Here is a 15,609-nt window from a genome sequence, read left to right as displayed (position 1 = left end):
AGGAGCCGCGGAGTGCTTTCGACCCTTTCCCACCATCTTTCAACACCTGTCATGACAAAGAGTAACTGAAATTAGTACAACATAAATACCAACATGAGTAATCAAATTTATATAATTTAGTTGAATACCTGACATGAACTAATAACAATCGTGCTTGTCTATATATGCTTCGGGGTCAATAAATGCATGATGATCATCACTATCATCAATAAATGCATCATCATCATCACTATCACAAAGAACATATGGAAGGCCACCATTATGTAATCGGTCAAGAAGTGACAGGTCATCCGCAATAGTAACCTCTTCTTCTTCCAGCTCTTCCTGTTCGGGCTCCAGGGATAAGACGGATTCACTGTCGCTGTCTACTTCAATGTCCTGGGGTGAAGTAGAGCGGTTCTTGAAACGTTTCTTGGACATACGTGTTTCTTGGAATAATTCTCCTTCATATGTGTCTAGGTTAATGTGAGGTTCGTAATCCTCTTCATTTAGGGTAGGTGGTCTAAAATGTGGTGGCACTTCATAAACGACATCCCAACCTTTGAGATTTGGATTAGTTTGGCAGGCCCACGGTAGATAGAAAACTTGTGTCGCCTGTTGAGCCGTAATATAGACATCGGGAACATCTAAGTGGGTGTTTTGGTTGATTTCGACTAGTCCTATATGTTCATGAGTCCTTCTAGTCTCCCTCGGCTCAAACCAATAACATTTGAAGACTACGACGGTCGGTGTGTTTTCACCATAGAATAGAAGTTCATAAATTGCTTCAACTCTTACATAATACTCGGTGTCTCCTTCGCCGATAGCAGAGACAGAATAATTTGTAGTCTTTAGGTCAGGCATAGATAGCTCTTTGCCAAAGGTACGAAAGTGATACCCGTTGATGTTGTACTTGTCAAATGAACGGACCTTATAGTCAAAACCATTAGCGACTTGTCTCAACTCGGCGTCCATAGAATCTGCATCAGCCTACAAGTTTAATACAAAAGAATGGATGCATTAGCCGCAAATTAGACCAAGAAATTAAATGGGCCCTTAATGGTAATTAATTACCCTTTGTTTGAACCAAGAGATGAAACCGGGATAGTCGCCTCCATGCTTTGCGAGAAGCTCATACTCTTCGACGGAATCCTTTTTGATGACCGCTCCATCCGAGAATTCGGCGACGTATCGACTATATAAAATATCCAGGAATAAGAGTAGTTCAAAGCAATTAGAAGTTGCGGAACAATAAATTACCGAGAACTTACTCGATGTACGGCCGCACTTCTGTTAGGTTGGTGAAGATATACAAAGAAATGGTCCGCCATTCTTCGACATCCAACGATTTCCCTTTCGAAGCAACGGATGGTGCGAGGTTAGATTTACCTTTGAATAGGCTGAGGTTAGATCGAACTTTTTTTGGATCGCCATCATTGTACCGAGGCTTTGGGTTATGCAAATGATGATTTTTGGCTTCGTAGTGTGCTGTCACGAAGTTTGCCGCCTCCTCAGTAATGAATGCCTCGGCCATCGATGCTTCAATTCTACGTTTATTTTTACACTTAGATCGAAGCGTCTTCTGCATCCTCTCAGTTGAGTACCACCATCGATTTTGAACGGGCCCCCCCATTCTTGCCTCGGTCGGGAGATGCAAAATCAAATGTTGCATTGGATTAAAGAAGCCCGGTGGAAAGATCTTTTCTAATTAATAGATCAACTCCGGCGCCAACTCTTCCATTTCATCTAGCACGCCAGGCGATAGTTCTTTCGCACAAAGAGAATGGAAGAAATAGCTCAGCTCTGCGAGTACTAGCCATTCATCCTCAGGGATAAAGCCACGCAACATCACCGGCATTACCCGCTCAATCCATACGTGCCAATCATGACTCTTGAGCCCCAATATTTTCAATTTCTCAAGACTCGCTCCCCTCTTTAGATTCGCAGCATACCCAGCGGGGAACATCAACCGCATTTTCACCCACAATAGCATTTCCCTCATAGCTGACCTTTCAAGATTGAACCATGCCTTTGGCTTCGCTATGCTTTGCTTTCCTTTTCGTTGTCGCAAGTTTTGCAACGGTCTATCACATAGAGCCTTCAGGTCGATTCTAGCCGAACAATGTACGGCTAGAACAATGTACGAACAATGTACGAAAAATGGCCTCCGCAATATTCTTTTCAGTGTGCATCACGTCGATATTGTGTGGGCAAAGGAGATCTTTGAAGTAAGGCAGATCCCATAAGCATGACTTGTGAGTCCACGCGTGTTCGGTATTATACCCTTTGAAGTATCCTAGACGCAAAGGATCAAGCTCGAGAGCGTTTAACTGATCAAGGGTCTGTTGTCCTGTCAACGCAGCTGGTGAGTGTTTTTGACAACTCTACCTTTGATGAAATTCTTCTTGGCTTTTCTGAACTTATGGTCAGGATCCAGGAATTGTCTATGCATGTCGAAGCAAGAATACTTGCGACCAGCCTGCAGCCAACGGAACTGAAGAGCTGCCTTGCATGTGGTGCACGGGAAACTTCCATGCACACACCAGCCAGCGAATAGCGCAAACGCCGGATAATCATGCGTCGAGTACATGTACCACACATGCATTTTGAAATTTGTTTTGGTAGCCGCGTCGTAGGTCTTGATCCCATTATCCCAGGCTTCTTGCAACTCATCCTTAAGCGGCTGCATGTACACATTCATATTCTTCTCCGGATAGTTGGGCCCTGGAATTATCAACATCAGGAAAATGTTCTTTCTTTTCATAATCTCTCCGGGTGGCAAATTTAGTGGAATGACAAACACAGGCCAACAACTGTATTGTGCTACCATCATACCATACACATTGAACCCATCCGTGCTGATGGCAACTCTAGGGTGCCTTGGATCTTCCGATTTTCCCATGCTCTGCTCCACATGCGACGCAAAATTTCGGCAGCACCTCCCCGCTGTTCTCCTGATACACGTCTCGGCAATAAGCAGAGAGGATGTTTACCCGGAGAACAATAGGGGAGGCACTGAAGAAATTCCGCATCAGATCCGGAGCACAGCATACGGGAAAACAAACCCAATCTACACATACTCGGGCTGTCCATGGATAATGTTGGACAATTCGAAAGGATGGTGGTTATAAATATGCATAGAAATGCATATTTATAGATGTCGCCCTATCGAACGGGAGACGCATACTGGTTACGTATGCTCATGATTGAAGAAACCTATAGCTAGCAAGTTTCATCAGCACGAAGATCGGGACAGAGAAAATTAAGAGGGTAGGAGGAGAAGTCATTTGTGCTCACCAACAAACGCAAGGGCGGAGCTCGTCCAATGCATGTGGAGGTCGTCGAACAACTGCACATTGCAATTCACATGATCAACACAAATATGATGTTTTTATAATTAACATAATCGAAAAATATGTGACCTAACTCATAATTTACAAAACTATGACCCCGTGGGCCTCTAGAAGGCCGAAAAGCACCTTCTCGTTCAACAGTAAGTAGAAGAGGTGTCGGGGGTCGGGGCTTAGTGGCGTCGAGGGTCGGTGGTGTCGGGTGTCGGTGGTCGGGAGTCGGGTTAAATATGTCGATGGTCGGGGGTCTGTGGCGTCGGGGGTCGAGGGTCACTAGCGTCGGGGGTTGGGGTCTTTTCGATCAACAAGAGGTCAAATAGGTGTCGGGGGCTCGGGGTTGGGGGTTAGTGGCGTCGGGGGTAGGGGGTCGGTGGTCGGGGGTCAAGCGTCAGTGGCGTCGGGGGTCGGGGGTCGGGGGTCAGTGGTGTCGGACGTTGGGGGTCGGGAGTCGGGGGTCGGGGTCGGGGGTCAGTGGTGTCGGGCGTCAGGAGTTGGGGGTCGGGGTCAGTAGTGTCGGGCGTCGGGGGTCGAGAGTCGGGTGTCAGTGGCGTCGGCGGTTGGGGGTCGAGGGTCGGAAGTTGGTGGCGTCAGGCGTCGAGGGTTGGTGGCGTCGGGCGTCGGGGGTCGGGAGTCGGTGTCGGGGCTCGATGGTCAGTGGTGTCGGGGGTCGGGAGTTGGGTGTCAGTGGCGTCGGGGGTCGGGGGTTGGTGGCGTTGGGCCTCGGGGGTTGGTGGCATCGGGTGTCGGGGGTCGTGGGCGGGGGGTCGGGGTCCTTTTCTTTCTTCTTCTCCTCTCTCCTCTTTTTTCTTCTTCTTCTTCTTCTTCTTCTTCTTCTTTCTCCTCCTCCTCTTCTAACAGTAACCTAATTAACACTAAACTAATAATAACCTAATTAACCTAAACTAACAATAACCTAATTAACATTAAACTAATAGTAACCTAATTAACCTAAACTAACATTAACCTAATTAACACTGAGAGTAACCTAAACTAACAGATGCAATGAAATGAAAAAAAGAAAAAAAATGAAAGAAAATGAACTCACCAGGGAGGAGGTGTGGTGGTGGGGGAGGAAGGCCGCGGGGAGGGGTGGCCGCGGGGAGGGGGTGGCCGCAGGGAGGGGTCGCCACGGGGAGGGGGTGGCCACGGTGAGGGGTCGCCGCTGGGAGGGGACGGGGTGGCCGCGGGGAGGGGGTGGCCGCGGGGAGGGGCCGGGGTGGCCGCGGGGAGGGGAGCGCCGCGGGGAGGGGGTCGCCGGTGGGAGCAAGGCGGGGCGGCGGCGGGGGCGAGTGATAGTGAGCGCGAGGGGGAGAGAGAGACAGTGGGGGGGATAGAGAGACAGTGAGCGCGAGGGGTGAGAGAGACAGTGTGGGGGGGAGAGAGAGACAGTGAGCGCGAGGGGGAGTAGACGGTCGTTACATGGTCGGCCCCTTTGCCGTCGGCCCCCCGAAGGCAAAGGGCCCCACGGCAGACGGCAAAGGCCGACACATCGCAAAGTTAGCCTTCCGTCGGACACGGCACGCATGGGACCCACCCATGCTCTTTGCCGTCTGCCCTTGGTCCCTTTGTTGTCCGCTGGCAGACGGCAAAGGGCCGACACATGGCAAATAGTATTTTTGCCATCAGTCAGCCCTTTGTCGTCCGCCTTGTGTCAACTGATGGCAAAGAGGTTCTTTGCCATCAGCCAGCAGACGGCAAAGACCTGGTTGACGGCAAATAACTGGATTCCAGTAGTGACAAGGACTAACCATTTAAGCAATAGGGCAGCTCACAGGACATCACATAGCTACTGGTCATGGACTCATGGTCCAAGGAGGACTACTCACGACACGTCCAGGAAGCATCCATGGCGGTGGAGAAGCTCCCGGAAGTCAATCCTCCCTCCGGCAGGGTGCAGGGAAGAGCTCTTCTAACGCTCCCGATCTTGGAAGCGTTGAGGCGGCGGAACAATGGAGAAATTCGCGCTTCCAGAAAGTCTGCAAGTGTTTCCTCTCGAGACTCTAAATATACGCCATAGGAGGGCACCGAAGGAGGTGGGACCCACCCAGGCGACCTCCTGGCGCGGCCTAGGGCCTGGCTGCGCCAGCAGGCCGCCTAGGAGGGCCCTGGCACCCCTCTGTCCCTTCTTCGATGATCGGAAGCTTCTGTTTCACAGATTTTTATATATTTTTTCTGGATTTTTTCGGGCTTCGTAAAATTGGGTAAAATTCCTTGCAAAATAGACATCAGCAGACAGAAACTGGCACTAGGTGAACTGAGTTAGTAGGTTAGTCGAAATATATGTAAAATGATATAAAAGTGTAACAAAACATATAACAATGTCACCCAAAAGATCGTGGAACAAGCAGAAATTATAGATACGTTTGGGACGTATCAACATCCCCAAGCTTAGTATCAGCTCGTCCTCAAGTAGATAAATGATAACATAATAATTTCTATGGTGACAGGCTAACACACATATAAGAACTTCAAAGTAAAGCAAGTAAGATATGCAAATCAAGTCAATACAATAACAAGCAAGAGTCTATATCTTGTATTGAATTTAGCAAAGTAAGAACATAAGGGTCCAAGAGATCTCGCTGTCCGCGACTCGAATGTCTCCAAATGGTGTTTGCGTGCAAGAAGTGGGAGATGGGTTGAGATTATAAAATATTTTTTAATTGAGAACTCAATCTACTAAACCTCACACTTAGTCTCCTTCTGAATCTTATTTTGACTCATCCCCAGACCACTAGTGAGGCACAAGTCAAAATGATCCTCTCCCTTTCGACTTTGAGCACTCATGCAATGGATGAGCATAAGCAAGATATGTTAGCACTTAGGATGGAAAATAGAATAATGATGGGGAAGGAAGACAAAAAGTTATGAAAGGCACACATCAATGAGGACAGCCATAGGCGAGAGAAAGCCAAATGATAGATACGATGTGACGAGTAGGGATTGCCATATAACGGATGCACATATGAGCTAGGATAAGCTCTCCAATGGAAATAGTGGGGGTGCATCCAACTTGTTTTCTCATGAAGACCTAGACCTCATTTGAGGAGGTTCATCATTGGAATATACAAACCAAGTTCTAAAGTGTAAGGGTCCCCACATAGTTATGCATGAATGGTAATCTCTATGTAGTACCAGTATAGCAATTGAGTATGAGTGTGGATCTTTCAAAAGGAATATTAGTGTTGCCCCCTTCTATCTTTTTATTTCTTTTTCTTTTTATTTTTATTTGTTATGACCTCTTTGGCTCTTTATTTTTATCTCTCATTTGTCCTCTTTTGGGATCTTTTGTTTTGTCCACTTTGGGATCTTTTCCTCACTTAAGGGCAACACTCTATGTTTTTCATGAATAAAAAGAAAAAACATCACACTTTATAAGAAGTACTCAACATAAAAACAAGTGAAAACTATCGTGATGTATGCAAATGTATGTCTCTGCCAGTGTAGCAGGATAAGCAATGATACTAGCGGGTCATGTAGCAGTAATAAGCGCAAAGCCCAACTATCATGCGGCTCTACGATCAAGCAAAAGCATGTATGACAATGTATCTCGGGAAGGCTATAGAAATGCCTTAATAGGTAGGTATGGTGGCTGTTTTGAGGAAAGATATAATGAGGCTTATGTATGACAGAGCGTATCATGTCATGGGTTTGGATGCACCGACTGAGTTTGGACCAACTCTCAATGTGAGAAAAGGCAATGCACGGTACCGAAGAGGCTAGCAAAATATGGGTGGTGGAAGTGCCAACAATCGAATACTCACATTAGTCCGAAGAACTCATACACTTATTATCAGTAACTCTCTATCTAGTTAGGAAATTCACAAAGAGACAAGTACCCCGAGGAGGAGTGTTTGGGGGTTTGGTTATCCTTGTGCATCCTCGACTCATGGTAACGTGAGGGTACTCTATATATTCCAACCCCTCCAGAGGTTAGCGATCAATTTATTAGCTAGATTTCTCAACCAATTTTTAGTTTTTGAAAAACACACGAATTTCCCAAAATACGACACCTATCACTAATAGGCTCAAGCTCTTCGCACCAATAGTCCAAACATTACTCAAATCAATACCCAAAAACTATTGCAAGTTACTACTATACTTAAATAGCAACCCCAATTACCTACTCATGCAAGACACACAACTCAGTGCAACGAGCCAACACTCTAAACAAGATAAGCATGATAACTCTAGAGAGTTCCTGGAGCAACCTGGTATACCCCACTCATACAGTATATGACCAAACTGCTCGAACATACCGCGCGTGTATATCTTGCTAGCATGATGCTTGATAGCTAAGATCGCCTTGTAGAAAGGTCTACCCAGAAATGCAGAGAACGGAATTGGTTACTATGCCAACAGTCAAAGATTATACCAATTGAAAACACGACCACAATCTCCCGTGGTTTCTTAGCAAAACCATGGATAGCTTTCTCAAGAGTGTTGTTACTTGTTCAATTGCACAAGATTGTTAGAATTCACTACTCTCAAATAGACAAGGAGGTACCTGAGTTCATGAAGATGTTGTATTGGCCACCAGCAACTGCCAAAACAATTCTCAATAGAGATCATCATCTTGGGTTGCTGGAACATATTAATTCAGAGAAATAATAAACTTTATCAATTAGTTCATATTTAGTTTTCGCGGAAATGTGCCTGATAGCAAAGTGACCATACCTTCAGAACATGGCTGCGTAGGAGCTCCATGTACACAAACTGCCCACACTCACAATCAAATTCATCACCCCCTTCTAGTACCTCGCGGCCTCGGTGTGAATTGCACGATGAACTTTCCCCCTTATCAAGGTCCTAAACATGGTATTCCCCTCTCATACTGAAATAACAATTCCTCCCTAGGGTTGTTTTGATAATTGATCACAACATATGCATCATTGGACTAATATGTTTTTCCGAGTATATTTCAGAAAAGTTCAAAAGATGCATTTGCTAAAGGCTTATGTGGAGATGCCCCTTGATGCAAGAAAGGAATAAGATTGGCCCAAGCTTCAAGCTAGAAGACTCTTCATTTTATATTTGTGAGAAATCACTTTTGAGTCCATAGGAAAGCGAATACTATTAGAAGGGGTGAGGTATTAAAATGAACTGGTTGCTCAAGTGCTCAGAGGTAGCCACCAAAAATACTCGGTAATTTTTCCCAAATAACCATTCTGTTCAGAGCCACATACTAAAAATCGGTGCCACCAACTTTCTCATTTTGGCCCTACTGATTTTTATCTCAGACAAAACCCTAGCTAAAGCCACCAAATCGGTGCAACCGAAACCATGCCTCGATACACAAAATCGGAATTTCCGAGTTTGAGTATCGGTGTCACCAAGTCGTGTCATCTGACCGTTAGCCACCTTTTCGGTGTCACCGAGTTGTGTATATCGGTTCCACCGAGATTCAAAAGTTGCTGCCTTTAGTGCAAGTCGGTACCACTGAGTTGATGACGTCGGTGTCACCGAGTTAGCCTCTTTAGGTGTAATGTTTGAATTTGTGGTACAACCTGCCTATATATACCCCTTCATCCACCTCTTAATCGAAATAGAAGCACTCAGGACACACACTTGATTGCCAGTTCCATTTTTCTGAAAGAGAGAGCTACCTAATTATGTGTTGAGACCAAGATATTCCAATCCAATCATTTGAAACTTGATCTCTAGCCTCCCCAAGTTGCTTTCCGCCAAATCAATCTCTCCTACCCATGCCTATTCTATGAGAGAGTGATTTTGTATTGAGGAGGCTATCTTTAGAAGCACAAGAGCAAGGAGTTCATCGTTCTACCACATCTATTTCCTTTTGGAGGGTGGTGCCTCCTAGATTGGTTAGGTATCGCATGGGCGCCTCCTACTTCGTGTTGCGGAGTTGAACCAAGATGTTTGTAATGGCATGGAGATCGGCTACTTCGTGAAAATCTACCATGCATAAGTCTAGTCCTTCGTGGGAGGAAGCCGTGGTGGAATAGACAAGACCGCTTCTTTGTGGACGCCTTGCGGGTGGAGCCCTCCGTGGACTCTCGCGGCCGTTACCCTCCGTGGGTTGAAGTCTCCACTAACATGGACGTACGATAGCACCACCTATCGGAACCATGCCAAAAATCGTCGTGTCAACCTCATGCGTTTGATCTCCCTACCTTACTCCTTTACTTTACACTTTCATGTTTTACATTCCGCTGATATAATCTTAGAACTGCATGTGTAGGGTGTACTTGACTTGCCATAATTTCTAAAACTGGCCCACAACTAAAATTGGGAAAAGGGTAAGTTTTTATGTTATCAAGTAGTCCAATCACCCCCCGTCTAGACATACTTTTGATACTACAAGTGGTATGAGAGCTTTAGTCTCCATTGCATTGGTTTTACAACCTAGGATAGTATGGCGTCTAGTGAGTGAATTTATGATCGTAGAGGTCCATACTTCAATGGCACTAATTTTTCTAGTTGGAAGCATAATATGAAAATGCATATTCTTCGTTTTAATCCTCACGTATGGGCTATTATTCGTGTTGGTGTGAAATGTGATTTCTTCAAAGAATGGCGTGAACCGAATCGTGATGCGACAATCGATGAACTGAATATTTCGCAACTCAATGCACAAGCATGCGACATCATCTTCAACTGTCTATGCCCCGAAGAATTCAACAAAATCAGCCGCCTTGAGAATGCAAAAGAAATTTGGGATACTTTGATCGGTATGCACGAAGGTACTGATTTTTTCAGAGAATCTAAGTTGGATTTTCTCCAAAGTTAGCTTCACAAGTTTAAGATGAAGGACGGTGAAGGTATCGTTGAAATGTACTCTAGGCTAGCTCTCATCACCAATGAGATTGTCGGCTTAGGAAGTGAAGAGATGACCAACAAATTCATCATCAAGAAGATACTTAGACCTATTGATGGAAAGTATGACACCGTGTGCACATTGATCCAAATGATGCCTAACTACGAAGATCTCAACCCAACTAAAGTCATTCGTAGGATTTTTGCTCATGAGATGTCACTCAAGGACAAAGATGAGCTACACAACAAGTCAAGTGGTGCTTACAAAGCTTCATGTGATGCTCCTTCTACTTGAAAGGACAATCTTGTCACTGATGAAGAGATAAGCCTCATGGTCAGAAAATTGAACAAGTTCTACAAGAGTAGAGGCAAACAGAGAAGCTCAAGCTCAAGACATGATGAGAAGCGTTCATCCAGTCGTGACCAAATCCGCTACAACTAAGGGAAGCCCGAACACTACTCCAATGACTGCTCAGCTCCCTGCTAACAAAGAGAAGAGTCACTTCGAAGATGAAGCTCAAGGGATGAGTCGCGTCGCGGAGAGAGAAGGAGTATAGAAGAGCGTTTTGAACGAAGACACTCACGGAGAGGCAAGGAATCGGAGAAGAAGGACAAATACACCAAGAGCATCTCTAGAATAAGACATGGTACTGAAGATCAAAGAGAGAGAAGACGCCATCTAGCTACTAGCTATGGACCCGTAGGTCTGTGGTGAACTACTGACACATCATCGGAGGGGCAATGGAGTTGATGTAGATGCCCTCCGTGATCAATTCCCTCTCCGGCAGATTACCGGAAAAAGCTCCCAGATTGGATATCATGGAAACAAATGCTCCCGGCAGCGTAAAAGTATTTTTGTTGATCTTTTTGGCGATACGGGAATATTTGGGAATTTATAGGCCGAAGAATAGGGTTAGGAGACGTGCTGGGGGGCACAAGCTAGGGGGCGCGACCACCCCCTAGGGCGCGCCCTACAGGCTTGTGGACTCCCGGCAGATGCCCTACCCCCTACTCCAGGTCTGTTGGATGTCGTCTGGTCCAACAAAAATCTTTCCCAAGATTTTGTTCTGTTTGGACTCCGTTTAATATTCCTTATATATAGTACTCAAAAACATGGGAAAACAGAAACTGACACTAGGCTCTAGATTAATAGGTTAGTCCCAAAAATAATGTAAAACAACATATAAATGCATATAAACATCCAAAACAGATAATATAATAGCATTGAACAATCAAAATGAAAGATATGTTGGAGACATATCAAGCATCCCCAAGCTTGATTCCTGCTCGTCCTTGAGTAGGTAAATGATAAAATTAGATTTTTTTGATGTGGAATGCTACCTAACATATTTATCCATGTAATATTCTCTATTATGGCATAAATATTTAGATCCATAAGATTCAAAACAAAAGTCTAATATTGATGTAAAAAAACAATAATACTTCAAACATACCAATAAGGAATTTGCTTCCTTTCAAACTAACATGGTCTTAGAAAGTTATCCCTACAAAATCCTATGGTTTGGCTATGCTCCATCTTCACCACACAAAGTATCTAAATTATGCACAGCCCCGATGAAAATCAAGCAATTGTTTCACACTTTTTATGTTCTCAAACCTTTTCAACTCTCATGCAATACATGAGCATGAGCCATGGACATAGCACTATAGGTGGAATAGAGTGTGGTGGAGGTTGCAAAAAAAGGAGAAGATAGTCTCACATCAGCTAGGCATATAAACGGGCTATGGAGATGCCAATCAATAGATATTAATGGAGTGAGTAGGGATGGCCATGCAACAAATGCACTAGATCTGTAAGTGTAGGAAGTCATAAAAAAGAAATCTAAGTGGTTGTGCAAAATATGTAATTCGACTAGTTATATGAAAGTGACAAAATCAGAGACTCTCTATGAAGAACATGGTGCTACTTTGAATCACAAGTATAGAAAGAGATAGTAGCATTGTCCCTTCTCTCTTTCTCTCATTTTTTCCTTTTTATTTTTTTCTCTTTTTTTGGTGGGCTTGTTTGGCCTCTTTTATTATTTTATGGGCTTCGCTGGCCTATTTATTTTTTGTAAAGTCCAGCGACTCATCCCAACTTGTGAGGGAACCATAGCTTCCATCATACTTTCCTCACACGAGACAATGCTCTAATAATGCATACCATCACACTTTTATTTAATTACAACTCAAAAGATTACAACTCAATAACTAGAACAAAGTATGACTCTATAAGCAATATGGAAGTGATGGTGTGTGTCATAAAAACGGGACAGTGGTGTTGCATGGCAATATATCTCGGAATGGCTATGAAATTTCCATATAGGAAGATATGGTGGTTGTTTTGAGAAAAATATATGGTGGTTGTTTTGAGGAAGGTGGGTTTAATGTACCTCGAAACTTTCCCGGTACTAGAGAGGCTAGCAAAGATGGAAGGGTGACAGTCCGTATAATCCATGAACTCAACATTAGTCATAAAGAACTCACATACTTATTGCAAAAGCCTATTAGTCATCGAAGCAAAGTATTAAACGCATTCTCCAAGGGGAAGGGTTGGTAGGAGTTTAGCATTGCGGGATCCCGTCCTCCATACAACGGTTGACAATCATTAAACAAATCATGCTCCGACTTCATCACATAAGGGTTCACCATACGTGCATGCTACGGGAATCACAAGCTTTAACACAAGTATTTTTCTAGATCACAATTACTTACTAGCATGACTCTCATATTACCATCTTCATATCTAAAAACTATATGCAAGGAATCGAACTTCTCATCATATTCAATGCACTTAATATGAAATTTTTATTGTATCTCCCTTGGATGCCTATTATATTAGGACTAAATTCATAACCTAAACCAATTACCATGATGTTTAAAGAACTCTCAAAATAAAATAAGTGAGGTACGAGAGTTTAATAATTTCTGTAAAACACAACACCATTGTGCTCTAAAAGATATAAGTGAAGTACTAGAGCAACATTGCCTACCTCAAAAGATATAAGTGAAGCACAAAGAGTATTCTAATAAATTCACGATTCAACATGTCTCTCTATCAAAATATGTGTTCGGCAAGGATGATTGTGGCAAACTAAAAATTAAAGACCCATATCATACAAGACGCTCCAAGAAAAAAACATATCATGTGGTGAATAATGACGAGTTGATGGATATACTTCTCGCCCCTCGTTGGATACCCCAAGTGGAAGTTGGAGATGTACTCAGCAGGAGATTTCCCTTACACGGAGACTGTAAGGTTTATCGAACCAAGAGAACTCCTAGGCTCAACAAGTAGGTGTCTTCCACCCTGGCGCTAGCAGAAGACGTGGACCTGCACAGACAACAAATAATTTTTCTCCCAACGAGTACAGAAAGGTTGTCAATCTCTCTGGCCTTGTAGTTTGCAAAGGATCAAAACACAAGCGGGAAGGTAATAGTGATTGCAATGGAAAAGTAAATGAAAGCGGTAAATGATGGAGGTGTAAACAATGATGGTGATATGGACCGGAGTCACATGATGTTCACTAGTGATGTCTCTCTCCCAAAAGAAGATAAACAACTATGCTTGGGTAAACAAATCATAGTTGGGAAATTGACAGAATTATGATTGCACCGCAATGCTAATTATGCTACTTGATAGTTAGAGGTTCAATATTAATGGGCAGTATGCCAAGACAAGTAGACCATTTATTCATCAGTATCTACTGACTAGTCATCCATCTTGAGATATCTATCCAAAATATCTCGGCGGAATTAAGTTGTGAGCCCCACCCAAAGTGTAAACTCAAAGCAACGGACAACTGCATTATCCAACTATGCGTAAGGTAAACAATCCTTGCACCCATGGTCACAAGCACCGTTGTTTTCTCCCTTGTGGCAACAAGCACATCCCATAGTCTCATGTTTCTTTCACTAAAGCTAAACATCGAGGGGCATGAACCCACAATCATGCATAACACTCCCTCTTGGAGTTACATTCTACTACTTGGCCAAAGCAATAAATAGCAACGGAGAACATGCATGAATCACTAACTAACATAATATAAAAGGATAATCAAATATATAACTCATAACAATCAGAATATAATCTCATAATCCACCGGATCCCAACAAACCAAGCATATCAATAGCAAGAGAATTACATAGATTCCTCGATCATCTAGGGAAGCTCACAAGTACTAACCATTTAAGCAATAGGGCAGCTCACAAGACATCACATAGCTACTAGTCATGGACTCACGGTCCAAGGAGGACTACTCACAACAGGTCCAGGAAGCGTCCATGGCGGTGGAGAAGCTCCCGGAGGTCAATCCTCCCTCCGACAGGGTGCCGGGAATAGCTCTCCTGACGCTCCCGATCTCGGAAGCGTTGTGGCGGCGGAACAATGGAGAAATTCGCACTTCCAGAAAGTGTGCGAGGGTTTCCTCTCGAGACTCTAAATATAGGCCAAAGGAGGGCACCGGAGGAGGTGGGACCCACCCAGGCGACCTCCTGGCGCGGCCTAGGGCCTGGCCGTGCCAGCAGGCCGCCTGGGAGGGCCCTGGCCCTCCTTCGATGATCAGAAGCTTGTGTTTCGTATATTTTTTTATATTTTTTCTGGATTTTTTTTCGGGCTTCGTAAAATTGGGTAAAATCCCCTGCAAAATAGACATCAGCAGACAAAAACTGGCACTGGGTGCACTGAGTTAGTAGGTTAGTCTAAAAATATGTAAAATGATATAAAAGTGTAACAAAACATATAACAATGTCACCCAAAAGATCATGGAACAAGCAGAAATTATAGGTACGTTTGGGACGTATCAACATCCCCAAGCTTAATTTGAGCTCATCCTCGAGTAGATAAATGATAACACAATAATTTCTATGGTGACAGGCTAACACACATATAAGAACTTCTAAGTAAAGCAAGTGAGATATGAAAATCAAGTCAATACAATAACAAGCAAGAGTCTATATCTAGTATTGAATTTAGCAAAGTAAGAACATAAAGGTGCAAGAGATCTCACTGTCCATGACTCGAATGTCTCCAAATGGTGTTTGCGTGCAAGAAGTGGGAGATGGGTTGAGATTATAAAATATTTTTTAATTGAGAACTCAATCTACTAAACCTCACACTTAGTCTCCTTAGGAATCTTATTTTGACTCATCCCAAGACCACTAGTGAGGCACAAGTCAAAATGATCCTCTCCCTTTCGACTTTGAGCACCATTGCAATGGATGAGCGTAAGCAAGATATGTTAGCACTTAGGATGGAAAACAGAATAATGATGGGGAAGGAAGACAAAAAGGTGTGAAAGGCACACAGCAATGAGGAAAGCCATAGGCGAGAGAAAGCCAAATGATAGATACGATGTGACGGGTAGGGATTTCCATGTAACGGATGCACATATGAGCTAAGATAAGCTCTCCAATGGAACTAGTGGGGGTGCATACAACTTGTTTGCTCATGAAGACCTAGAGCTCATTTGAGGAGCCTCATCATTGGAATATACAAACCAAGTTC

The sequence above is a fragment of the Hordeum vulgare genome, chromosome 6H (assembly GCF_904849725.1).
Source record: "Hordeum vulgare subsp. vulgare chromosome 6H, MorexV3_pseudomolecules_assembly, whole genome shotgun sequence".
NCBI lineage: Eukaryota > Viridiplantae > Streptophyta > Magnoliopsida > Poales > Poaceae > Hordeum > Hordeum vulgare.
This window is presented reverse-complemented; position numbering follows the sequence as displayed.